Source organism: Dendrobates tinctorius, unplaced genomic scaffold (assembly GCF_039654945.1).
Source record: "Dendrobates tinctorius isolate UK_male_01 unplaced genomic scaffold, ASM3965494v1 ptg000158l, whole genome shotgun sequence".
Taxonomy (NCBI): Eukaryota; Metazoa; Chordata; class Amphibia; order Anura; family Dendrobatidae; genus Dendrobates; species Dendrobates tinctorius.
The window spans coordinates 28567572-28593985 of record NW_027361825.1 but is presented as its reverse complement, the minus strand read 5'-3'; the positions used below and the strand labels follow the sequence as shown (position 1 = coordinate 28593985).

At 49.8% G+C, this 26414-nt stretch overlaps 2 long non-coding RNA genes across 2 annotated transcripts in view; one reads left to right on the top strand and one right to left on the bottom strand.

The window, feature by feature from the left end:
• The window catches only part of LOC141052021 (uncharacterized), a 104201-nt gene that overhangs the window by 21312 nt on the left and 56475 nt on the right, over window positions 1–26414 (top strand). The window lies entirely within an intron of this gene.
• LOC141052018 (uncharacterized) lies at window positions 11210–14351 on the bottom strand. Its single transcript, XR_012220726.1, has 3 exons — window positions 14241–14351; window positions 12630–12800; window positions 11210–11461 (listed from the first exon to the last, which is right to left on the bottom strand). It is a non-coding gene; the product is annotated as an uncharacterized lncRNA (long non-coding RNA).

Below are 26414 nucleotides of genomic sequence, written 5' to 3'. Positions count from 1 at the left end.
CGATGGCACAGCTGTGACCAAAGTGACTACAGGATAAGGGAGATATTGAATCTCTGCACACACTTTTGGACACTGGATGGACACTTTTGCATTGTGTGAGGCCCACTGATATCTGAGCGCTATGTGACAGGCTCGATGGCACAGCTGTGACCAAAGTGACTAGAGGATAAGGGAGATTTTGAATCTCTGCACACACTTTTGGACACTGGATGGACACTTTTGGATTGTGTGAGGCCCACTGATATCTGAGAGCTATGTGACAGGCTTGATGGCACAGCTGTGACCAAAGTGACTAGAGGATAAGGGAGATTTTGAATCTCTGCACACACTTTTGGACACTGGACACTTTTGGATTGTGTGAGGCCCAATGAATATCTGAGCGCTATGTCACAGGCTCGATGGCACAGCTGTGACAAAAGTGACTGGAGGATAAGGGAGATTTTGAATCTCTGCACACACTTTTGGACACTGGATGGACACTTTTGGATTGTGTGAGGCCCACTGATATCTGAGCGCTATGTGACAGGCTCGATTGCACAGCTGTGACCAAAGTGACTAGAGGATAAGGGAGATTTTGAATCTCTGCACACACTTTTGGACACTGGATGGACACTTTTGGATTGTGTGAGGCCCACTGATATCTGAGTGCTATGTGACAGGCTCGATGGCACAGCTGTGACCAAAGTGACTACAGGATAAGGGAGATTTTGAATCTCTGCACACACTTTTGGACACTGGACACTTTTGGATTGTGTGAGGCCCAATGAATATCTGAGCGCTATGTGACAGGCTCGATGGCACAGCTGTGACAAAAGTGACTAGAGGATAAGGGAGATTTTGAAACTCTGCACACACTTTTGGACACTGGATGGACACTTTTGGATTGTGTGAGGCCCACTGATATCTGAGCGCTATGTGACAGGCTCGATGGCACAGCTGTGACCAAAGTGACTAGAGGATAAGGGAGATTTTGAATCTCTGCACACACTTTTGAACACTGGATGGACACTTTTGGATTGTGTGAGGCCCACTGATATCTGAGCGCTATGTGACAGGCTCGATGGCACAGCTGTGACCAAAGTGACTAGAGGATAAGGGAGATTTTGAAACTCTGCACACACTTTTGGACACTGGACACTTTTGGATTGTGTGAGGCCCAATGAATATCTGAGCGCTATGTGACAGGCTCGATGGCACAGCTGTGACAAAAGTGACTAGAGGATAAGGGAGATATTGAATCTCTGCACACACTTTTGGACACTGGATGGACACTTTTGGATTGTGTGAGGCCCACTGATATCTGAGCGCTATGTGACAGGCTTGATGGCACAGCTGTGACCAAAGTGACTAGAGGATAAGGGAGATTTTGAATCTCTGCACACACTTTTGGACACTGGATGGACACTTTTGGATTGTGTGAGGCCCACTGATATCTGAGCGCTATGTGACAGGCTCGATGGCACAGCTGTGACCAAAGTGACTAGAGGATAAGGGAGATTTTGAATCTCTGCACACACTTTTGGACACTGGACACTTTTGGATTGTGTGAGGCCCAATGAATATCTGAGCGCTATGTGACAGGCTCGATGGCACAGCTGTGACAAAAGTGACTAGAGGATAAGGGAGATTTTGAATCTCTGCACACACTTTTGGACACTGGACACTTTTGGATTGTGTGAGGCCCACTGATATCTGAGCGCTATGTGACAGGCTTGATGGCACAGCTGTGACCAAAGTGACTAGAGGATAAGGGAGATTTTGAATCTCTGCACACACTTTTGGACACTGGACACTTTTGGATTGTGTGAGGCCCAATGAATATCTGAGCGCTATGTCACAGGCTCGATGGCACAGCTGTGACAAAAGTGACTGGAGGATAAGGGAGATTTTGAATCTCTGCACACACTTTTGGACACTGGATGGACACTTTTGGATTGTGTGAGGCCCACTGATATCTGAGCGCTATGTGACAGGCTCGATTGCACAGCTGTGACCAAAGTGACTAGAGGATAAGGGAGATTTTGAATCTCTGCACACACTTTTGGACACTGGATGGACACTTTTGGATTGTGTGAGGCCCACTGATATCTGAGCGCTATGTGACAGGCTCGATGGCACAGCTGTGACCAAAGTGACTACAGGATAAGGGAGATTTTGAATCTCTGCACACACTTTTGGACACTGGACACTTTTGGATTGTGTGAGGCCCAATGAATATCTGAGCGCTATGTGACAGGCTCGATGGCACAGCTGTGACAAAAGTGACTAGAGGATAAGGGAGATTTTGAATCTCTGCACACACTTTTGGACACTGGATGGACACTTTTGGATTGTGTGAGGCCCACTGATATCTGAGCGCTATGTGACAGGCTCGATGGCACAGCTGTGACCAAAGTGACTAGAGGATAAGGGAGATTTTGAATCTCTGCACACACTTTTGAACACTGGATGGACACTTTTGGATTGTGTGAGGCCCACTGATATCTGAGCGCTATGTGACAGGCTCGATGGCACAGCTGTGACCAAAGTGACTAGAGGATAAGGGAGATTTTGAAACTCTGCACACACTTTTGGACACTGGACACTTTTGGATTGTGTGAGGCCCAATGAATATCTGAGCGCTATGTGACAGGCTCGATGGCACAGCTGTGACAAAAGTGACTAGAGGATAAGGGAGATATTGAATCTCTGCACACACTTTTGGACACTGGATGGACACTTTTGGATTGTGTGAGGCCCACTGATATCTGAGCGTTATGTGACAGGCTCGATGGCACAGCTGTGGCCAAAGTGACTAGAGGATAAGGGAGATTTTGAATCTCTGCACACACTTTTGGACACTGGATGGACACTTTTGGATTGTGTGAGGCCCACTGATATCTGAGCGCTATGTGACAGGCTCGATGGCACAGCTGTGACCAAAGTGACTAGAGGATAAGGGAGATTTTGAATCTCTGCACACACTTTTGGACACTGGATGGACACTTTTGGATTGTGTGAGGCCCACTGATATCTGAGCGCTATGTGACAGGCTCGATGGCACAGCTGTGACCAAAGTGACTAGAGGATAAGGGAGATTTTGAATCTCTGCACACACTTTTGGACACTGGACACTTTTGGATTGTGTGAGGCCCACTGATATCTGAGCGCTATGTGACAGGCTCGATGGCACAGCTGTGACCAAAGTGACTAGAGGATAAGGGAGATATTGAATCTCTGCACACACTTTTGGACACTGGATGGACACTTTTGGATTGTGTGAGACCCACTGATATCTGAGCGCTATGTGACAGGCTCGATGGCACAGCTGTGACAAAAGTGACTAGAGGATAAGGGAGATTTTGAATCTCTGCACACACTTTTGGACACTGGACACTTTTGGATTGTGTGAGGCCCAATGAATATCTGAGCGCTATGTGACAGGCTCGATGGCACAGCTGTGACAAAAGTGACTAGAGGATAAGGGAGATTTTGAATCTCTGCACACACTTTTGGACACTGGACACTTTTGGATTGTGTGAGGCCCACTGATATCTGAGCGCTATGTGACAGGCTCGATGGCACAGCTGTGACCAAAGTGACTAGAGGATAAGGGAGGTATTGAATCTCTGCACACACTTTTGGACACTGGATGGACACTTTTGGATTGTGTGAGGCCCACTGATATCTGAGCGCTATGTGACAGGCTCGATGGCACAGCTGTGACCAAAGTGACTAGAGGATAAGGGAGATTTTGAATCTCTGCACACACTTTTGGACACTGGATGGACACTTTTGGATTGTGTGAGGCCCACTGATATCTGAGCGCTATGTGACAGGCTCGATGGCACAGCTGTGACCAAAGTGACTAGAGGATAAGGGAGATTTTGAAACTCTGCACACACTTTTGGACACTGGACACTTTTGGATTGTGTGAGGCCCAATGAATATCTGAGCGCTATGTGACAGGCTCGATGGCACAGCTGTGACAAAAGTGACTAGAGGATAAGGGAGATTTTGAATCTCTGCACACACTTTTGGACACTGGATGGACACTTTTCGATTGTGTGAGGCCCACTGATATCTGAGCGCTATGTGACAGGCTCGATGGCACAGCTGTGACCAAAGTGACTAGAGGATAAGGGAGATATTGAATCTCTGCACACACTTTTGGACACTGGATGGACACTTTTGCATTGTGTGAGGCCCACTGATATCTGAGCGCTATGTGACAGGCTCGATGGCACAGCTGTGACCAAAGTGACTAGAGGATAAGGGAGATTTTGAATCTCTGCACACACTTTTGGACACTGGATGGACACTTTTGGATTGTGTGAGGCCCACTGATATCTGAGCGCTATGTGACAGGCTCGATGGCACAGCTGTGACCAAAGTGACTAGAGGATAAGGGAGATATTGAATCTCTGCATACACTTTTGGACACTGGATGGACACTTTTGGATTGTGTGAGGCCCACTGATATCTGAGCGCTATGTGACAGGCTCGATGGCACAGCTGTGACCAAAGTGACTAGAGGATAAGGGAGATTTTGAATCTCTGCACACACTTTTGGACACTGGATGGACACTTTTGGATTGTGTGAGGACCACTGATATCTGAGCACTATGTGACAGGCTCGATGGCACAGCTGTGACCCAAGTGACTAGAGGAAAAGGGAGATTTTGAATCTCTGCACACACTTTTGGACACTGGACACTTTTGGATTGTGTGAGGCCCAATGAATATCTGAGCGCTATGTGACAGGCTCGATGGCACAGCTGTGACGAAAGTGACTAGAGGATAAGGGAGATTTTGAATCTCTGCACACACTTTTGGACACTGGACACTTTTGGATTGTGTGAGGCCCACTGATATCTGAGCGCTATGTGACAGGCTCGATGGCACAGCTGTGACCAAAGTGACTAGAGGATAAGGGAGATATTGAATCTCTGCACACACTTTTGGACACTGGATGGACACTTTTGGATTGTGTGAGGCCCACTGATATCTGAGCGCTATGTGACAGGCTCAATGGCACAGCTGTGACCAAAGAGACTAGAGGATAAGGGAGATTTTGAATCTCTGCACACACTTTTGAACACTGGATGGACACTTTTGGATTGTGTGAGGCCCACTGATATCTGAGCGCTATGTGACAGGCTCGATGGCACAGCTGTGACCAAAGTGACTAGAGGATAAGGGAGATTTTGAAACTCTGCACACACTTTTGGACACTGGACACTTTTGGATTGTGTGAGGCCCAATGAATATCTGAGCGCTATGTGACAGGCTCGATGGCACAGCTGTGACAAAAGTGACTAGAGGATAAGGGAGATATTGAATCTCTGCACACACTTTTGGACACTGGATGGACACTTTTGGATTGTGTGAGGCCCACTGATATCTGAGCGCAATGTGACAGGCTCGATGGCACAGCTGTGGCCAAAGTGACTAGAGGATAAGGGAGATTTTGAATCTCTGCACACACTTTTGGACACTGGATGGACACTTTTGGATTGTGTGAGGCCCACTGATATCTGAGCGCTATGTGACAGGCTCGATGGCATAGCTGTGACCAAAGTGACTAGAGGATAAGGGAGATTTTGAATCTCTGCACACACTTTTGGACACTGGATGGACACTTTTGGATTGTGTGAGGCCCACTGATATCTGAGCGCTATGTGACAGGCTCGATGGCACAGCTGTGACCAAAGTGACTAGAGGATAAGGGAGATTTTAAATCTCTGCACACACTTTTGGACACTGGACACTTTTGGATTGTGTGAGGCCCAATGAATATCTGAGCGCTATGTCACAGGCTCGATGGCACAGCTGTGACAAAAGTGACTAGAGGATAAGGGAGATTTTGAATCTCTGCACACACTTTTGGACACTGGATGGACACTTTTGGATTGTGTGAGGCCCACTGATATCTGAGCGCTATGTGACAGGCTCGATTGCACAGCTGTGACCAAAGTGACTAGAGGATAACGTAGATTTTGAATCTCTGCACACACTTTTGGACACTGGATGGACACTTTTGGATTGTGTGAGGCCCACTGATATCTGAGCGCTATGTGACAGGCTCGATGGCACAGCTGTGACCAAAATGACTACAGGATAAGGGAGATTTTGAATCTCTGCTCACACTTTTGGACACTGGACACTTTTGGATTGTGTGAGGCCCAATGAATATCTGAGCGCTATGTGACAGGCTCGATGGCACAGCTGTGACCAAAGTGACTAGAGGATAAGGGAGATTTTGAATCTCTGCACACACTTTTGGACACTGGATGGACACTTTTGGATTGTGTGAGGCCCACTGATATCTGAGCGCTATGTGACAGGCTCGATGGCACAGCTGTGACCAAAGTGACTAGAGGATAAGGGAGATTTTGAATGTCTGCACACACTTTTGGACACTGGACACTTTTGGATTGTGTGAGGCCCAATGAATATCTGAGCGCTATGTGACAGGCTCGATGGCACAGCTGTGACAAAAGTGACTAGAGGATAAGGGAGATTTTGAATCTCTGCACACACTTTTGGACACTGGATGGACACTTTTGGATTGTGTGAGGCCCACTGATATCTGAGCGCTATGTGACAGGCTCGATGGCACAGCTGTGACCAAAGTGACTAGAGGATAAGGGAGATTTTGAATCTCTGCACACACTTTTGGACACTGGATGGACACTTTTGGATTGTGTGAGGCCCACTGATATCTGAGCGCTATGTGACAGGCTCGATGGCACAGCTGTGACCAAAGTGACTAGAGGATAAGGGAGATTTTGAATCTCTGCACACACTTTTGGACACTGGACACTTTTGGATTGTGTGAGACCCAATGAATATCTGAGTGCTATGTGACAGGCTCAATGGCACAGCTGTGACAAAAGTGACTAGAGGATAAGGGAGATTGGATTGCTTTTAAAAAAGCAGTTTGCGGAGCAGTGGGTAAACAGCAATGCAGGAATGTCAGGAAGCCTTAGAAGGCAGCCCTACAACCAACACCACTGATACACCACTATATAGCCTCCCCTTGCACTGCACACACAGTGACTGGTGTGTTGTGCAGGTCAAATTGCTAGCAGCAGAAGCAGTTTTTTTGTCTTCTCAGCAGGACAAAAAAAAAAAATTGGGATTGCTTTTAAAAAAGCAGTTTGCGGAGCAGTGGGTAAACAGCAATGCAGGAATGTCAGGAAGCCTTAGAAGGCAGCCCAACAACCAACACCACTGATACACCACTATATAGCCTCCCCTTGCACTGCACACACAGTGACTGGTGTGTTGTGCATGCCAAATCTCTAGCAGCAGAAGCAGTTTTTTTGTCTTCTTCCCTGCCTAACGCTCTCCCTACAGAATCAGCAGCAACCTCTCCCTATACTAAGATCGGCAGAAGTAAGATGGCGGTCGGCGTGCACGCCCTTTTATACCCCCTGTGACGCCCACCAAAGCAAGCCAATCACTTGCATGCCCTTCTGAAAGATGGTGGTGACCCGTGCCTATGTCATCACGTTGCCCACAGTGTCCGTGGATCCTGATTGGCTGAATAAGAGCGCAAAACAAACTTTTGAAACGCGACTTTGGCGCGTAAGTCGCCGACCTCGTGGCCGACCTCATCCTAGTCCGCGACTTTTGAATTTTTTCGACCCGTTTCGCTCAACTCTACTCCTGACAGGTCCGTCACTGTGGTCGCCTTAGGCCCGTAAACCAACAGCGCTTCCACTGATCAGTTGTCGTGTCAAAAACGGTGTCTCACACCCAGTGGCTCGTCCCTTCTGCAGTTCTTCCTGTCAGGACCACCCCCCTGACGTTCTCTCTCCTCAGTCCCCCTGGTTTAGATTCTCCTCACAGCGCACAGACTGTCGCAGTCCTCCTGTCACTGGAGCTCCCCCTGGGGACTGGAACCCTCTGGAACCCTCCCTCAGTATTTATAGCTCTCCCGGTCCCCTGTCACTGTAACCCCGCCCCCCATGACCAACGGTTTCTAAAGCCCTAAGCTGATGTCAAGTCCTTTGCGCATACTCCTCCCTGCCATCTAATGATCAACCCAAGGTACTGCACGTCCACTACACTTTCCTAGCTGTTTCCCCACTGTAATAACTGACACCTACCTACACTGTGCAAACCTTTCCTTCTTCACTCTGACTAGTCCGTCCGTCCGGTCACCTTCCCTACACTCTCCCTTCCTTTGTCCATTGTCATCCTCGACAATCGTCATCCCTGCCTTCGTTGTTCTGAAGCTACACCTACATTCTGTTGTCGGACCAGCTGTTGAGCCAAACCCACTCTATGCGGGGGCTGAACCATACTGGGAGCACTATGCTCTGAGCAGCCTACTGCTACTCACCAGCGTGCACGCCACATGACAACGTCTTTCAAATTGGGTTAGGTACACCCATATTCTCTCTATGGCGTGTACCTTCCCCTACTCTCCCCTACTGTCACCTTCCACTATTTGGTACCCCATGATCGAGGTCTCTTACCTTCCAGATCATTACAAGCCCGCCTTCCTTCTTCAGGGGTGTCCGTGGTGTTGGGGACCTGACCTAGGACGGCTGTCGTTCTCACGTCTTCCAACGCATTTTCCCTTCTTTCAATTACATGTCATGGTCGGTGTCCCGGTCTCCCAGACCTCCTCAACTCTTAGATCCCTACCAGATCTCACACTTTCCTTTGGTCCCGGAGACCTTCCCTTACCCGGACCTGTTGCATTTTACTTTGGCATATTATACATTAAACAACTTTATAATAGCACAAGTATCCATTTTTATATATTTTTTTTTCGTTTTCTTTTGCTCATTTTAAAACCAACATAATACAACATAACATTGCAGAACCCCCTTCGTCCTCCCCCCTTCCTTGGACCAGGACACTCCTCCGCTTTTCCGTATTCCCGTTCTGTCAGGCAAACATATTTACGTACAAGGAACATAGAAAGAAGAAAGAAAGAGAGAAAAATAGTTGCATCAGATAAACATCAACAAAACTTTTTTTTTTTTTCCAAACGCAACTGTCCTTATAACCTGCTGCAAACTCCTGACAGTTCAATCCACCTTCTAGCGGTCAGTAGTGAGGGACCCCACAGCCGTCGAGTTCCGGGAACACTGAGGGTGTCCATTCAAGTCCTCTTTACGGGGGTTCGCTTCCTTCGGGCTCCGCTAGCCCTGCCACCACATAATACCCGCAGGGGCAGTACTCTTTATAGTAGGAAACCCAGTCCCTTTCCTTAAGCGCCCGACCATGCCGTATGGAGGCCACATTCACATATACCTTCTGGCCGGTCGAGTCACGGATGAAGCCATACCCCCTGTCGACGTTGGTGTATACCAGCCGTCCCCGTGATCTCTGCACCGCCATGCCAGCCTCCCCCTTTGAGTGGAGCAGGCTCCATAGCTCCTGCTCCTGAACTTTCTTCTGTTTGATCACCTCCGCGACCCAAACGGAGCGTGCCGTGCCAGTCCCAGAGTCCGGTGGGCGGGACTTCGCTGTAAAAGTGCGTGGGGCAGAGGCGGCCGATGATATCTGCGGCCCAGCAGCCGCTGGGGCCGAGTGGCGGATGGGGACAGCCAGGTCCTTGAGGGCTGGGGTTACAGGGCCTGTCAAACAGGCCGCAGCCGGTTCTAACGCTGGCATAACCGCGGCCGCAGGGTAGGCCGCATCCAAATCTTCCAGCAGGGCCGGAATGATGGCCGGTTCTGGTGATGGAATTTTTTCCGGCCGAGGGAGCACAGCCGTGTCTTCCGCAAACGAGCTCCGGCCTGATGACTCCGGGCGGGACGGCTCAGGGACGGGGGCAGGGCCCTTGCTCAACTCCGCATATACCATAGGGCCCTCTGCAGCCAGACCTTCCGGTATGCTGGAGACTGCTTGCTGTGGCAGAATGATAGGGGCTGCTTGTGAAGCTGCCGGCAGAGCCGGGGGAATTCTCACCTTCCCCGGCGCCGCGGTCTCCACCACGTCACCACGCGGCTCCTCCCGCAGTCTCCGCTCTCCAACTCGGTGTTCAGCGGGCCTAGCCTCCAGGCTCAGGAGCTCCTTGGGGTAGTTCTCCGCCGGTATCAATGGCGGCCGCTCCTTCTGGCTCCACACGGGCTCCGCACCAGCTCCGCTTCTTGTCCAGGGACCCGAGGAGGACGTGTTCTCTCACCGCCATCGCCACTCCAGGCGGCCGATGCCCCGACACCCGCAGCGTCTCATACCGTCCGGTGGGCAGCAATCAAATGGCACCAAGCAGCCACACCCCAGCTTTCCCTTGGGGTCACTTCTTCTGTGGGGTGGGGCGTCGGCAGGCCTTTCCACCCATCTGCCAGGGTCCAGTACATGGGAGCGTCGGCCTCCGGGCACATCCTGCTGTCCACGGGGGTACATTGGATTGGGTCCCAGTCCATTCAACACGACTGCAAACACCCGGACCTCTCCCCTGCGCTGTAGTAATGCCGCCATCTTGCGCAGCACCTGATGCCGCCCCGGATCTTCTGTCAGCACCACTGAGTCACCACAGCGCTCCCAATTTGTAATCCACAGGTAAGCCAGTTGTAATCCACAGGTATTTATAATCCAAGCAGCACAGTCCAAGTCCTTCTCCATCCTTTAAGGCAGGCCTGCCACAGAAGATGATGTATTAGCGGCGGCGATCCTGCCGACTACGCCAAATGTAGGGGTCGGAGGGCCGAGCTGGGGGGTGGTCCCTCTTCTTACCGCGCAGAGACGAAACAGAGACAAGATGGAGGCAAGTTCAGGATGCAACAGGTCCAAGCTTTATTCTCTGGCCGTCCACTTGACAGCCTCCACAGTATACCGCACTTTCTTTACCTCACGGCCCTCTGTTTCCAGGGCGGCTTCTTACACACCATACTCTGTACTGGGGATGCGTGTGCATACACCGTCCCCTCTTCACTCGTAGACGCTCCTGACAGGTCCGTCACTGTGGCCGCCTTAGGCCCGTAAACCAACAGCGCTTCCACTGATCAGTCGTCGTGTCAAATGCGGTGTCTCACACCCAGTGCTTCGTCCCTTCTGCGGTTCTTCCTGTCAGGACAACCCCCCTGACGTTCTCTCTCCTCAGTCCCCCTGGTTTAGATTCTCCTCACAGCACACAGACTGTCGCAGTCCTCCTGTCACTGGAGCTCCCCCTGGGGACTGGAACCCTCTGGAACCCTCCCTCAGTATTTATAGCTCTCCCGGTCCCCTGTCACTGTAACCCCGCCCCCCCATGACCAACAGTTTCTAAAGCCCTAAGCTGATGTCAAGTCCTTTGCTCACACTCCTCCCTGCCATCTAATGATCAACCCAAGGTACTGCACGTCCACTACACTTTCCTAGCTGTTTCCCCACTGTAATAACTGACACCTACCTACACTGTGCAAACCTTTCCTTCTTCACTCTGACTAGTCCGTCCGTCCGGTCACCTTTCCTACAGTTAGAAAGAGGAAGAGCTGCATGCGAGCCAGGCCTTCTCCCATACACATACGTTTACCTGAGAAAACAGAACAAGCATACAAAATAAGAAGTCAAGATTGATTTTATTCACTACTACATAATACTTAATGTACCCTATGGGGACACTGCAGGGTAATTGAATACTTGCGGCCATCCACCCACAGCTCTGCATTGCTATCTCCTTTGACTGTTTACAGGATGCAGGGGTGAAGTCACAGCTACACTGCACATCTCTGCTGCAGACATTCGATGAGCTCGGCGATTGGCTGCAGCAGTGACATGCGCTGAAGTTGTGATGTCATTGCTGTAGCCGGTAAACAATCATTGGAGCCAGCGGTGAAGGTATGGTGCTGGAGCATGGCATGGTGTGGAATGCTCTTTTTGATATTTTCACTCATTGACATCTTTTTGAGAGAAAAAAATTCTTAAAATTTATAACTTAACATTGTTTGCTCTAGTGTCAAAGGTCTCAGTTTTTTTGCCAGTAGTTCTCTTTGTACACGAGGTAAACCAGACGGGCTATCTTAATTCAATAAAAACAGTTAAAAGGGAATCCCTCAGAATGACCCACTCTCCCGAAGTGTTTATATGATCATGTCCTCCTTGCCCTTACAAATGTAATCGGTGGCTCCTTGACTGAAAAATTGCCATTTTAATTTATATAGTGTACAGGGGCGTGTCTACCGTGGTCGTAGGGCCCGGAGTGCTTAGGGGCCCGATCGCGGAGCTGCAGCCGCTCATTGGCTGTGCAGCTCCGTGCTTTGATTGGCTGCCAGGCTGCAATTGGCCTGACGCGATGACTGCTCTGTGTGCACAGGACCTGTGATAATACGAGGTGTGTGGAGAGGAGCCGTGTGTGTACAAGGTGTACGGAGCCACGTGTGTACGAGGTGTGCGATGCGGAGCCGCGCATGTACGAGGTGTACGGTGCGGAGATGTGTGTGTATTTTGGCATTAAAAGTTCACACTGGGGTCCATAACTTTGTAGTTATGCCCCTGATAGTGTATATTAATTTGGTAGGCATGGTAAAAAAAAACGAGAACAACAAGACAATGGATTTCTAAATCTCATTTAGTCATATTTTGTGGCCTTCCTAAAGCCAGCCTATTTACAGCAGACATATCAAAATATTTTATACACTGAAGATTAAATTCAACCAATGTTCACAGATCTGTTTTGCTATTATGCAGTAATATCCTCTTACCTGTAGAGAATGGCATCAATGCATCCCTTTTCTTAATGCAGCCTTTCTCATTAAGAAAACGTTCAGGGTCAAATTCTTCTGGGTTCTTGAAATATTTGGGGTCTTTCAGAATAGATGTCAGGACTGGGAACACCAAGCTTCTCTAAAAGTAAATGTTTCAAACATGTAAATCTAGAAAAATAGAAGTGTTGAAAATGACATGAGATTAGCTGTCCCTTTGGAGTACAGATAAGTAAATCTTCTGAAATTCATTTTGAGTAGATATAATCAAATTGGCTGGCAGATTTGATTCAGTCCAAATTAAATTATGTTTAATATGCTCTCAGGTCTCCCCCAACCCCAAGAAATAGTAAACGGAGTGCTGTTAATGGTTCTAAAATTACTAAACTGTCCGGTCCGACCTTTACATATCCTGCCACTACAACTCCCAACCAGTCCTCTGCTCAGTCCTCTTTGGATCTTGTGACATTGACACAATTTCACGAAGTCTTGTGGGACACGACTCACATCATTGACATCAATAATGTCCCTCGTGCCCAGGTATGCACTGGGGTTAAAATTCAGCCTTGGCATCTGAAATCACACAGGCCCATGCTGCCCCCGTCCTCAAACAACAGATGGGATAAATTACTAATATTACCCTGAATGGAGGAAAGCAAGATTTACTACAAGACCAATATTTCTAATGATACCTCTGTTACAACTCTTAGCAGTATGAGTGTCTTGAGAACACCAATTCTGATAAAAACATAGCAGACAAAGTGGTCCACAACCAGACAGGCCCTTCTGGCATTTGCCAGAATTTCCAGATGGTCAGTCCGGCCCTGATCGTGCCCCACATGTGTAAATCAGGGCCATAATATCCAAAGACCAATCAGAAGACTAATTCAAAGATTGGAGGCAATGAGTGGAGGACCAAGTGGCTAGCTACTATGGTAGGACTGGTGAGAATAATATTTTTTAATCACTTCCAGGATCTCAAAATAATCTAGCAAAACAGCAGTCAGCGCCTGTGCTCTGCCAACAGTTCTCGGGCATGCACAGTGCTCGCTGCCGTGAACTGATATCAGACTATCGCGCCTGCGTGTTGCGTAGGCCCCAGATCACGCCATAGCCTGATGTCAGTTCCCTCGCAGCGCACACTGCGCATGCCCGAGAACTGTAGGCAGAGTGCAGGCGCCGGCATGTAACAGCAACACAGGAGGAGGCGGTGCACAGATGCAAGTCGGGGAAGATGGACGGCTGGGAGGTGGCTGATATTGGGGGAGACACCATACCTATGGGACTCAATACAGGTATGGGGAGCTAGTAATAAAAGTCAATATTTTAGTGTTACTAGGGATCAGAAGCAGAAGAGCCATCTTCACAGAATGCAGCCTTAGTGCTGCGGAAGGTGGCTCTTTTACTTAAAAACGCCCTGGGGCGTGACAAGTTCCCTTTAACAGGAAGAATTAAACTGAGACATTGAGAATATCAGTACATTTTTCGGTATGGGATATCCCTTAAAGATATCTTTTCTGTGAGAACATATTTAGCCATGAAGCATACAGACCAGTTACTATATAAATAATAGTATTATAAGTTTTGAAAGACAAAGTGGTAAATCTTTACCTTGGCTCATAGATTTAAAAGATGGCAACTTGTGAACTGTTGCAGAATGTCACAAAGTCTACTGAGAAAAGAGGAGAAAAGTTAACATTTCTCCCAAGCCCTGGAAAGTTTTCTATTTTTTTAGAAAGGTGGGCATCAAGGTGTGGGGAGGGGCATGAAATGGGTGGAGATTGGATAAGTAGGGAGGTGGGGACACCATAAAGGGAGATGAGTATGTCTAAAAATTTGTAGCAACAAACATGTAGCACCACTCATCAACCGATCTTCTTGATGCCAACCAGCAAACGTTAGAAAATGTGATGAAAGAGATGACAAAACCAACAAGCTACACTTTTGGAATGTGATATCCTCTGAATGTTGTGTCCTTGCTGACAGAATGGGGAAATCCTGTAGGGACGATATCAGCAAATCTCTGGATCTCGTGGATTACGGCTTCTGTATATGGCATTTTGCCATATAAAGACATTACTGAACTTGAAAGGGTTCAAAGGCGGGCTACTAAAATGATAAATGGAGTTGGTTCTCTACAATACCCAGAAAGGTTATCAAAATTAGGTCTATTTACTCTAGAAAAGAGAAGACTTAGGGGAGACTTAATATATATGTACAAGTATATCAGAGGGCAATACAGAGATCTCTCCAATGAACTGTTTGTACCAAGGACTGTGACAAGAACAAGGGGGCATTCTCTTCGTTTGGAGGAAAGACAATTTCTGCACCAGCATAGAAGAGGGTTCTTCACGGTAAGAGCAGTGAGGCTCTGGAATTCTCTTCCTGAGGAAGTGGTGATGTCCAACTCACTGAATGAATTTAAGAAAGGAATGGATGCTTTTCTTGTGAGTCACAGAATAGAAGGTTATGAATAACAGAATATTATAGGTAGATGGTTGACCCAGCTTAGGGGAAGGAATTTTTTTCCCTATGGAGAAAATTGGCTTCTACTCTGTGGGTGTTTTGCCTTCCCCAGGATCAACAATGCAGAACAGCTGCACTAAAAATAGGCTGAACTAGATGGACATAAGGTCTTCCTTCAGCCTTCAAAACTATGTTATTATGTTATGTTTCTATTATACTATTTGTACTCTGGGTCAATTGATGTAATTTTTCCTGGTGTCTGCCCCTAGTATGAGATGTTTTGGCAGATTTTGGACCCCCTGAAGGTGTTGTCTATGATTTTGCCTCCCATTAAATTCAATTGAGTTCAGATATGTTCAACAAACTGTTCGGCGAACATCAGGACTAGAGTTGAGCGATACCAGCCGATACTTGAAAATATCGGATCGGAATGGATCGGCCGATCTTAAAAAAAAGTATCGGTATCGCCGATTCCGATACCGGGAACCAATGCAAGTCAATGGGGCCAAAATATCGGAATTAAAAAAAAACCTTTCTTTCCTTGTAGGTTAATTCTACATGAAGAAAAACAACTAAGAATAATGTAGAATGTATTGTGGGAGGTGGAGGAGACATTAAAGCCATAGAGGTTTAGCCCAATCAAATGGAATAGCAGGAATTAAACTTTTTTTTTTAAAGATGTTAGGAGTTACAAAGATATTGACTATGTTAGCCTCATTTATATTTTGCCAGACATGTATGTCTTCTTCTTCTACTTCCTTTTTTTACATTCTTCTTCTTCTTCTTCTACTTCCTTTTTTTACATTCTTCTTCTTCTTCTTCTACTTCCTTTTTTTACATTCTTCTTCTTATTCCTTTTTTTACATTCTTCTTCTTCTTCTTCTTCTACTTCCTTTTTTTACATTCTTCTTCTTCTTCTTCTTCTTCTTCTTCTTCTTCTTCTTCTTCTTCTTCTTCTTCTTCTTCTTCTTCTTCTTCTTCCTTTTCTTACATTCTTCATATTCTTCTTATTCAACAATTATTATTCTACATATTCAGCTTCTTCATCTTCTTCCTATTCTTCTTCATCATATTCTTGTTTGTGTCAGGCATTCCTGTAGTTGTTATCTAGAAAAGTTAGAAGTTTACACCTTCCGTTCTGCCTGTCACAAAAGATTTACAACAGGATTTGTCCGCGTTCAGTTTGGCCTGCAGAAGCAGGCCTTTTCCAGGGGCACCACGAGGAGGAACGGACTCACCCCCATACACTGCTTAGTCTTCTTCTGCTTATAAATAAGATAATATCATTTGCTCAGAGTATTAGTCTTATGCTTAATGTTCTTCTGCTTTGTTTTTTTTATGCTTCTTTGTCTTCTCTCTCTTGTTGTTCTGCATCTTGGTGGTTGTCTTCCTGTTCTTTGTCCTCTTGAACCAGCTGACGGTACTGGCACCCGGAGGGGCAGCAGAAGGAACAAGAGCCAATGGCACTACCGAGGACCAGCTGACGGTGCTGGAACCCGGTTACTAAGCAGGAGGTACCTGTGCTACAAAGCACTACCAAGGACCAGCAGACGTTGCCGGAACTCGGATACCGAGATGGAGGCACCTAGGCCAAACGCTCTGACGAGAACCAGCTGACGGTGCTGGAACCCGGAGGGGTAGCATAAGCTGCAAGAGCAAATGGAAATAGCGAGGACCAGCTGACAGTGCTGGCACCCGGAGGGGCAGCAGAAGGAATAAGAGCCAATGGCACAACCGAGGACCAGCTGACGGTGCTGGAACCCGGTTACTAAGCAGGAGGTACCTGTGCTACAAAGCACTACCAAGGACCAGCAGACGTTGCCGGAACTCGGATACCGAGATGGAGGCACCTAGGCCAAAGGCTCTGACGAGAACCAGCTGACGGTGCTGGAACCCGGAGGGGTAGCATAAGCTGCAAGAGCAAATGGAAATAGCGAGGACCAGCTGACAGTGCTGGCACCCGGAGGGGCAGCAGAAGGAATAAGAGCCAATGGCACAACCGAGGACCAGCTGACGGTGCTGGAACCCGGTTACTAAGCAGGAGGTACCTGTGCTACAAAGCACTACCAAGGACCAGCAGACGTTGCTGGAACTCGGATACCGAGATGGAGGCACCTAGGCCAAAGGCTCTGATGAGAACCAGCTGACGGTGCTGGAACCCGGAGGGGTATCAGAAGTTACCCCTGAAAAGCAAAGTTGGCATGCCGCAAGCTGGCTGCAGTTACCGAATCACACAGTCCTACAGGGGGTGCTTGTCCTACTGGCACTATGGAACAAACCTTTCTTACCAGAACCCGCAGTCCACATAGGAAGCACCTAAACTGCTGGCACCCTAGCCTCGGCTAACCCAACCGCAACACGACATGGCAACTTGGGGTGGCAAACTGACATTGACACTTCCCGGAAACAGCAGGCAGGGCTGGAACCAAGCTGGGCAGGAGGGAGTACCCGTGCCAAAGTCAGTTATGAGCAGCAACTGGCGATGTTGGAGCCCAGGACAAGCACTTAGCAGGCTGAGGCCTGATGTGCTGTCAATTGGGAGGCAGCAGGACAGATTGCCATCAAAACAGCAGGGGAACAGCTGACGTTACTGAACCCCACAAACACAGGAGCTAGTGTTTTACTCTGTGAAGACGGCACTTCCGAGCAACAACTGGCTGTGTTGAAGCCCAGGGACAAGCACGGAGCAGGCTTAGGCTGCATTGAAGAAATTTTAAGATCGGTTGTAGACTACTAATTTGAACCAAGCTCCACTTAGGCCTGTGGATTCACTGATTTTCGTATTTCCCCTGTCCTCCAACCCCGCCAGTTACAGCTCCGAAGTGGCGTCTGCACAATCCACACTTGTTCCTGTGTTACAGGTGTTCAGTCCGGTCAGTTAATCCCCTGATGTGTGTCCGGCAATGTCGCCTGCTCTGTCCACATTCCGATAATGGGAATGTGGACAGAGCAGGCGACATTGCCGGACACACATCAGGGGATTAACTGATCGGACTGAACACCTGTAACACAGGAACAAGTGTGGATTGTGCAGACGCCACTTCGGAGCTGTAACTGGCAGGGTTGGAGGACAGGGGAAATACGAGAGACAGTGGAGCCACAGGCCTAATTGGAGCACGGTTAAAAATCAGTAGTGGTACGACTGTGTAGGCAGCAGGAGACTTTGCCATCCACACAGCAGGGGATCAGCTGACATTACTGAACCCCACTGAGACACGGGAGCAAGTATCTCTTTCCGTGTGGACGGCACTTCCGAACTACAACTGGCTGTGTTGAAGCCCAGGAAATAGGAGGGTGTAGGCAGAGGCCTACTGTATTTTGAATGAGTTTACAGCAGGAGAGACTGCCATCCACAAAGCAGGGGATCAGCTGACGTTACTGAACCCCACTGAGACACGGGAGCAAGTATCTCTTTCCGTGTGGACGGCACTTCCGAACTACAACTGGCTGTGTTGAAGCCCAGGAAATAGGAGGGTGTAGGCAGAGGCCTACTGTATTTTGAATGAGTTTACAGCAGGAGAGACTGCCATCCACACAGCAGGGGATCAGCTGACGTTACTGAACCCCACTGAGACACGGGAGCAAGTATCTCTTTCCGTGTGGACGGCACTTCCGAACTACAACTGGCTGTGTTGAAGCCCAGGAAATAGGAGGGTGTAGGCAGAGGCCTACTGTATTTTGAATGAGTTTACAGCAGGAGAGACTGCCATCCACACAGCAGGGGATCAGCTGACGTTACTGAACCCCACTGAGACACGGGAGCAAGTATCTCTTTCCGTGTGGACGGCACTTCCGAACTACAACTGGCTGTGTTGAAGCCCAGGAAATAGGAGGGTGTAGGCAGAGGCCTACTGAATTTTGAATGAGGTGACAGCAGGAGAGACTGCCATCCACACAGCAGGGGATCAGCTGACGTTACTGAACCCCACTGAGACACGGGAGCAAGTATCTCTTTCCGTGTGGACGGCACTTCCGAACTACAACTGGCTGTGTTGAAGCCCAGGAAATAGGAGGGTGTAGGCAGAGGCCTACTGTATTTTGAATGAGTTTACAGCAGGAGAGACTGCCATCCACACAGCAGGGGATCAGCTGACGTTACTGAACCCCACTGAGACACGGGAGCAAGTATCTCTTTCCGTGTGGACGGCACTTCCGAACTACAACTGGCTGTGTTGAAGCCCAGGAAATAGGAGGGTGTAGGCAGAGGCCTACTGAATTTTGAATGAGGTGACAGCAGGAGAGACTGCCATCCACACAGCAGGGGATCAGCTGACGTTACTGAACCCCACTGAGACACGGGAGCAAGTATCTCTTTCCGTGTGGACGGCACTTCCGAACTACAACTGGCTGTGTTGAAGCCCAGGAAATAGGAGGGTGTAGGCAGAGGCCTACTGTATTTTGAATGAGTTTACAGCAGGAGAGACTGCCATCCACACAGCAGGGGATCAGCTGACGTTACTGAACCCCACTGAGACACGGGAGCAAGTGTCTCTTTCCGTGTGGACGGCACTTCCGAACTACAACTGGCTGTGTTGAAGCCCAGGAAATAGGAGGGTGTAGGCAGAGGCCTACTGTATTTTGAATGAGTTTACAGCAGGAGAGACTGCCATCCACACAGCAGGGGATCAGCTGACGTTACTGAACCCCACTGAGACACGGGAGCAAGTATCTCTTTCCGTGTGGACGGCACTTCCGAACTACAACTGGCTGTGTTGAAGCCCAGGAAATAGGAGGGTGTAGGCAGAGGCCTACTGAATTTTGAATGAGGTGACAGCAGGAGAGACTGCCATCCACACAGCAGGGGATCAGCTGACGTTACTGAACCCCACTGAGACACGGGAGCAAGTATCTCTTTCCGTGTGGACGGCACTTCCGAACTACAACTGGCTGTGTTGAAGCCCAGGAAATAGGAGGGTGTAGGCAGAGGCCTACTGTATTTTGAATGAGTTTACAGCAGGAGAGACTGCCATCCACACAGCAGGGGATCAGCTGACGTTACTGAACCCCACTGAGACACGGGAGCAAGTGTCTCTTTCCGTGTGGACGGCACTTCCGAACTACAACTGGCTGTGTTGAAGCCCAGGAAATAGGAGGGTGTAGGCAGAGGCCTACTGTATTTTGAATGAGTTTACAGCAGGAGAGACTGCCATCCACACAGCAGGGGATCAGCTGACGTTACTGAACCCCACTGAGACACGGGAGCAAGTGTCTCTTTCCGTGTGGACGGCACTTCCGAACTACAACTGGCTGTGTTGAAGCCCAGGAAATAGGAGGGTGTAGGCAGAGGCCTACTGTATTTTGAATGAGTTTACAGCAGGAGAGACTGCCATCCACACAGCAGGGGATCAGCTGACGTTACTGAACCCCACTGAGACACGGGAGCAAGTATCTCTTTCCGTGTGGACGGCACTTCCGAACTACAACTGGCTGTGTTGAAGCCCAGGAAATAGGAGGGTGTAGGCAGAGGCCTACTGTATTTTGAATGAGTTTACAGCAGGAGAGACTGCCATCCACACAGCAGGGGATCAGCTGACGTTACTGAACCCCACTGAGACACGGGAGCAAGTGTCTCTTTCCGTGTGGACGGCACTTCCGAACTACAACTGGCTGTGTTGAAGCCCAGGAAATAGGAGGGTGTAGGCAGAGGCCTACTGTATTTTGAATGAGTTTACAGCAGGAGAGACTGCCATCCACACAGCAGGGGATCAGCTGACGTTACTGAACCCCACTGAGACACGGGAGCAAGTGTCTCTTTCCGTGTGGACGGCACTTCCGAACTACAACTGGCTGTGTTGAAGCCCAGGAAATAGGAGGGTGTAGGCAGAGGCCTACTGTATTTTGAATGAGTTTACAGCAGGAGAGACTGCCATCCACACAGCAGGGGATCAGCTGACGTTACTGAACCCCACTGAGACACGGGAGCAAGTGTCTCTTTCCGTGTGGACGGCACTTCCGAACTACAACTGGCTGTGTTGAAGCCCAGGAAATAGGAGGGTGTAGGCAGAGGCCTACTGTATTTTGAATGAGTTTACAGCAGGAGAGACTGCCATCCACACAGCAGGGGATCAGCTGACGTTACTGAACCCCACTGAGACACGGGAGCAAGTGTCTCTTTCCGTGTGGACGGCACTTCCGAACTACAACTGGCTGTGTTGAAGCCCAGGAAATAGGAGGGTGTAGGCAGAGGCCTACTGTATTTTGAATGAGTTTACAGCAGGAGAGACTGCCATCCACACAGCAGGGGATCAGCTGACGTTACTGAACCCCACTGAGACACGGGAGCAAGTATCTCTTTCCGTGTGGACGGCACTTCCGAACTACAACTGGCTGTGTTGAAGCCCAGGAAATAGGAGGGTGTAGGCAGAGGCCTACTGAATTTTGAATGAGGTGACAGCAGGAGAGACTGCCATCCACACAGCAGGGGATCAGCTGACGTTACTGAACCCCACTGAGACACGGGAGCAAGTATCTCTTTCCGTGTGGACGGCACTTCCGAACTACAACTGGCTGTGTTGAAGCCCAGGAAATAGGAGGGTGTAGGCAGAGGCCTACTGAATTTTGAATGAGGTGACAGCAGGAGAGACTGCCATCCACACAGCAGGGGATCAGCTGACGTTACTGAACCCCACTGAGACACGGGAGCAAGTATCTCTTTCCGTGTGGACGGCACTTCCGAACTACAACTGGCTGTGTTGAAGCCCAGGAAATAGGAGGGTGTAGGCAGAGGCCTACTGAATTTTGAATGAGGTGACAGCAGGAGAGACTGCCATCCACACAGCAGGGGATCAGCTGACGTTACTGAACCCCACTGAGACACGGGAGCAAGTATCTCTTTCCGTGTGGACGGCACTTCCGAACTACAACTGGCTGTGTTGAAGCCCAGGAAATAGGAGGGTGTAGGCAGAGGCCTACTGTCTTTGTAATGCAGAGACAGCAGGAGAGACTGCCATCTCCACAGCAGGGGAACAGCTGGCAGTGCTGAACCCCACTAACACTTGAACGAATGTGTTTGGCTCTGTGGAGACGACACTTCTGAACACCAACTGACGCTGTTGGAGCCCAGGATTAGGCGAGGAGCAGGCTGGGGCCTACTGGATTTTGGCAGGTGAAGGCAGCAGGAGACTTGCCATCTCCACAGCAGGGGAACAGCTGGCAGTGCTGAACCCCACTAACACTTGAACGAATGTGTTTGGTTCTGTGGAGACGACACTTCTGAACACCAACTGACGCTGTTGGAGCCCAGGATTAGGCGAGGAGCAGGCTGGGGCCTACTGGATTTTGGCAGGTGAATGCAGCAGGAGACTTGCCATCTCCACAGCAGGGGAACAGCTGGCAGTGCTGAACCCCACTAACACTTGAACGAACGTGTTTGGCTCTGTGGAGACGACACTTCTGAACACCAACTGACGCTGTTGGAGCCCAGGATTAGGCGAGGAGCAGGCTGGGGCCTACTGGATTTTGGCAGGTGAAGGCAGCAGGAGACTTGCCATCTCCACAGCAGGGGAACAGCTGGCAGTGCTGAACCCCACTAACACTTGAACGAATGTGTTTGGCTCTGTGGAGACGACACTTCTGAACACCAACTGACGCTGTTGGAGCCCAGGATTAGGCGAGGAGCAGGCTGGGGCCTACTGGATTTTGGCAGGTGAAGGCAGCAGGAGACTTGCCATCTCCACAGCAGGGGAACAGCTGGCAGTGCTGAACCCCACTAACACTTGAACGAATGTGTTTGGTTCTGTGGAGACGACACTTCTGAACACCAACTGACGCTGTTGGAGCCCAGGATTAGGCGAGGAGCAGGCTGGGGCCTACTGGATTTTGGCAGGTGAATGCAGCAGGAGACTTGCCATCTCCACAGCAGGGGAACAGCTGGCAGTGCTGAACCCCACTAACACTTGAACGAACGTGTTTGGCTCTGTGGAGACGACACTTCTGAACACCAACTGACGCTGTTGGAGCCCAGGATTAGGCGAGGAGCAGGCTGGGGCCTACTGGATTTTGGCAGGTGAAGGCAGCAGGAGACTTGCCATCTCCACAGCAGGGGAACAGCTGGCAGTGCTGAACCCCACTAACACTTGAACGAATGTGTTTGGCTCTGTGGAGACGACACTTCTGAACACCAACTGACGCTGTTGGAGCCCAGGATTAGGCGAGGAGCAGGCTGGGGCCTACTGGATTTGGGCAGGTGAAGGCAGCAGGAGACTTGCCATCTCCACAGCAGGGGAACAGCTGGCAGTGCTGAACCCCACTAACACTTGAACGAATGTGTTTGGCTCTGTGGAGACGACACTTCTGAACACCAACTGACGCTGTTGGTGCCCAGGATTACGCATGCCGCATGCAGAGGCCAATGGGCAGCGGTTTTTATGGAGGTTGTGGACTACTACTGATTCTAACCATGCTCCACTTAGGCCTCTGGCTCCACTGTCTCTACTATTTACCCTGGCCTCCAACCCCGCCAGCTACATCTCTGAAGTGGCGTCAGCACAATCTACACTTGTTCCTGTGTTACTGGTGCTCAGTCCCATCAGTTGATCCCCTGATGTTTGTCCGGCAAGTTCGCCAGCTCTGTCCTCATTCCCACTACTGGTTATGGGAATGTGGACAGAGCAGGAGACCTTGCCGGACACACATCAGGGGATAAACTGATGGGACTGAGCCACAGGAACACAGGAACAAGTGTAGATTGTGCTGACGCCACTTCAGAGATGTAGATGGCGGGGTTGGAGGTCAGGGGAAATAGTAGAGACAGTGGAGCCAGAGACCTAAGTTGGGCACGGTTAAAAATCAGTAGTGGTTTGAATGTTGATGGAGCTGGTGACTCTGCCGTCCACACAGCAGGGGATCAGCTGGCATTACTGAACCCCAGTAACACAGGAGCTAGTGTGTTTCTCTGTGCAGACGACACATCTGAGCGACAACTGGCTGTGTTGAAGCACAGGGATTATAGTTCAGGTGGTAGAAAAATGAACACACCAGCAGACCTGGATACAGTTGCCAACCACTAATTTAGTCTGTAAGAGGAATGGCAAAGTCTTTGGAGATCCAGGCCTTGTTCATTTTCAGAAAAGTCAGCCGGTCAACATTATCGGAAGATAGTCGCGTGCGACGGTCTGTTAGTACACCACCTGCGGCACTAAAGACACGTTCCGATAATACACTGGCAGCAGGGCAAGCCAGCACCTCCAATGCATACTGGCTAAGCTCTGGCCATGTATCCAGCTTAGAGACCCAAAACTTGAAGGGGGAAGAGCCATCTGGGAGTACAGCGACAGGGCAAGACATGTAGTCTGACACCATCTGACGGAAGCGTTGCCTCCTGCTGACTCGAGGCGTCGCTGATGGTGTAGACAATTGTGGTGGACACACAAAACTTTGCCACATTTGGGCCATAGTGGTCTTGCCTTGTGCTGCGGCACTGCCTCTGCTCCCTCTTTGTGCAGAGTTTCCTCCACTGCCTCGACGCACAGAGCTGCTTTGTAAAGCACTTGCAACAATGCTGTCGGGTGGAATGGAAAACATTATGGACTGCACCAGTGACTCTTCGTACTCCCGCATTTTACGCTCCCGGTTCAACGTTGGTATGAGCCTTTGTACGCTGTCCCGGTAGCGAGGATCTAGGAGGGTGTACACCCAATAATCAGCCGAGACGAGAATGTGGGCGATGCGGCGGTCGTTTCTCAGGCACTGCAGCATGAAATCAACCATGTGCTGCAGACTCCCAACTGCCAAAGAACCGCTGTCCCCTGTTTGAGGCGTGACCTCGACCTGCTCTGCATCACCCCACCCTCGCTGTACATACTGAGTAGAGGTTTGTGTACCTCCCTCCTCTGGAGAGATGTCTTCCTCCTCCATCGACTCCTCCTCATCCTCCTCACAAAGTGTCCCCTGCCTAGGCCTTTGTGAGGAAACACGTAGCGCAGACTGTCCAGAAGCAGATGGCATTTGGGACTCCTCATCCTCCACCTCTTCTGAAACCTCATCCCTTAGTGCTTGCAGTGTTTGTTGAAGCAGGCAGATAAGGGGGACAGTCATGCTGACTAGTGCATCATCTGCACTCGCCATCCGCGTGGATTCATCGAAGGCACGCAAAACGAGGCAGATGTCCTTCATAGAGGCCCACTCAATGGTGCTGAAGTGTGAACGGCGCACAGTGCGACTTGTTTGCGCCTGATGCAGCTGGTACTCCATGACTGCTGCCTGCTGCTCACACAACCGCTCCAACATATGTAACGTTGAATTCCACCGGGTGGGTAGGTCACATATGATGCGATGTTCTGGAAGGCCAAATCGTCGCTGCAGAGCAGCGAGGCGCGATCTTGCCGTGCTGGAACGTCGCAAGTGAGCGCACTCTATGCGGACCTTGTGCAACAGTGCATCAAGATCCGGATAGTCCCTCAGAAAGCTCTGCACGACCAAGTTAAGAACATGTGCCAGACATGGGATGTGTGTGAGGTTGCCTAGGCCAAGAGCTGCCACCAGATTTCGGCCATTGTCACACACTACCAAGCCCGGCTGGAGATTCGCTGGCCCAAACCACACATCGCTCTCCAGCTTGATAGCATTCCAGAGCTCCTGCGCTGTGTGGCTTCGATTCCCCAAAGAAATTAATTTGAGTACAGCCTGTTGACGTTTGGCCACGGCTGTGCTCATATCGGTCGTAACAGGCTCCTGCTCTGCTGTTTCTGAGGAACTTGAGTAGGAGGAGGAGTCTATGTGTACAGACTGGAGTCCTGCAATCCGTGGCGTTGGAAGAACACGTACAGCGCCACTCTCCAGATCCGTACCCGGCTCCACAACATTGACCCAGTGGGCAGTGAGGGAAAGGTATCGTCCCTGTCCATGGTTACTGGTCCACGCATCGGTGGTCAGGTGGACCTTGCTACTAACGGCGTTTAGTAGCGCATGTTTTATTTTGCCCTCAACATGTTTCTGCAGGGCAGGGACGGCTCGCCTGCTGAAATAAAAGCGGCTGGGCACGTTGTATTGGGGGACTGCCAATGCCATTAAGTCCCGGAAGGTGTCAGTGTCCACCAGCCTGAATGACAGCATTTCAACTGCCAGAAGTTTGGCAATGCCAGCATTCAGAGACTGTGCTCGGGGATGGTTTGCCGAGTAAGGGCGCCTTTTATCCCATGCCTGTGCTACCGATGGCTGTGATGGATGGGAACGTGCTGTTATGGGTGGAATCTGACAGGGTCTCCGGACAACAGTGGCAGAGGTTCTTCCTTGGCGATCCTGTGAGGAAGCCGAACCAGCAGTGTGTGAGCTGGAGGAAGAGGGCCCAACACGAACTGAAGAGGTGGTAGGTGGTGCTGT